This window comes from Pseudophryne corroboree, chromosome 2 (genome assembly GCF_028390025.1).
Source record: "Pseudophryne corroboree isolate aPseCor3 chromosome 2, aPseCor3.hap2, whole genome shotgun sequence".
In the NCBI taxonomy this organism is placed as follows: Eukaryota; Metazoa; Chordata; class Amphibia; order Anura; family Myobatrachidae; genus Pseudophryne; species Pseudophryne corroboree.
Genome location: NC_086445.1, coordinates 750,671,652 through 750,673,332, shown reverse-complemented (window position 1 = coordinate 750,673,332; position 1,681 = coordinate 750,671,652). Strand labels below are relative to the sequence as shown.

The 1,681-nt window shown below is 43.4% G+C and overlaps 1 long non-coding RNA gene across 1 annotated transcript; it reads left to right on the top strand.

Moving 5' to 3' along the window:
• Nucleotides 1–493: 493 nt before the first annotated feature.
• On the top strand, nt 494–1,209 carry LOC135051173 (uncharacterized). The gene is made up of 4 exons (XR_010242094.1): nt 494–517; nt 599–662; nt 736–854; nt 1,083–1,209. It is a non-coding gene; the product is annotated as an uncharacterized LOC135051173 (long non-coding RNA).
• The last annotated feature ends 472 nt before the right edge of the window (nt 1,210–1,681 follow it).

The following is a 1,681-nucleotide window of genomic DNA, read 5'->3' as shown; positions in this document are numbered from 1 at the left end:
TATACGTGAGGTGACCTCCGGTATACCTCCGAGTCCCTGTGAGCTATGAGTGGACCTGTACATTGATGATTCCACCTGGGGGAGTGTTCATTCTCTGAGAACACCCCCCTCTAGGTTGTACACCTCCTTTAAACATTAGCCAGTGGATAAGCCTAATTACGGTTCTTTCCGCGAGTGGAACGCAGAGACTTCCGGCCAGCGCCACTTCCGCGGAATGGAACGCATGGTGTTCCGGTCGGTGGAACGCAAAAGACGCGTCTCCGGCAGTTGCCCTTCTAAATCGTTAAAATACACTCATTTAAGTAGCCGTGCGTTAGCGATAGCCACTGCCTGTCCTGTGAACCCTGTAACGTTTTACCCAGTTGGTCTGAGTTAGTTATCTGAGAGGTGATCAGTTAATGAGAGACTGGGTTTATACTAATCTCCCTAATTGGCACTTCCTGTGGTTGATCCTTAAATAGTGCTCAGCTGAGGCTGAACTTTATGCAGCTTCCATTTGGCTCTGGACACTTGAGCAGTGAGTATGGTTCTCCTGCAGCTCCCTTCTGACACATGATTACGGTTGGTGATTATTTTTTCCTGTTGTGCCTCCTTACAGACTGAGTGTCTGACACATGTACAGAGCCCACAAGCTGCCATGAGCTATTTCTACATGTAACTAGGTATGATCTTTTCCAAAATGACGTTGTTAGTGTATTTTCTTATGGTGTAGTTACTCTGTTATTTATCTAATAGGTGACTACGCCTTGCAGCTTCCCCTACGTTATAGGCTTTTTAACTTCATTATGTGATCAGGCATGTTGCCAACTTTGAAGGCCATTCCACGCATCTGAGTGATCTGGCTTGCCGTCCAGGTAATCATTTGCCTATCTAAACAGATAGTCCTAACGGTGGAGGTGTCTCTTTCATCACACGTGGATTATTTCCAAGTATCTCTTTTTTACATATATAAAAAAACAGCTTTTTAATACGTTTTCTGGTTTTTGTGACAGTCTTCAGGGCCTGGGAGGCACTGGTGGTGTTGGTGTTGAATAAATCTGGGTTCTTATACATATTAATTGTAACTGTTTCTGATTGTATAGGTGATTTAAGTGCCAATCTTGATAAAGGTCCGCATAAGGACCGAAACGTCGATGAAATACGGCATCAACAGTGAACCCGAATAAAAATATACTGAATTTACAAGTGACTTCAGAGACTAATTTCTGGGCGTGAGTACACCTTCCACCTAGGTGGTTGTTGTGGTATATTGGTGACCTCTCAGGTCATTAGGAGCACCCGCCGTCGTTATTACTTTTGATGAGAGTGCAGGATCTTCCAAGACTACATTTGTTCGAACTACTATACGCAGTTCCTACTTCCTGACACCCATCCAACATACCGGATTGGACTTCCTCACCGATCACCACCTTTATTTCCGGGAACCTTACATGTTTTGTTTGTCATGTTTAGTATGTTATTAATCTAATTGCTATACCTGTTTGAGTTTTCCAGTCTAAAGAGTGTTATGACTCAGAGCAGGGTATATTTGTTGGACGATGGCCTACTGGCCAAAGCTGAAACTGGTATAGTTTCATTTACGGATGAGGACACTGAAAAATTACTATTCGATAAATTAGAGTTTGAGGCCTTACCAGCCGAAACCCCTGTGGATTTGTTTTACAAAGTGCTTAAACACAGA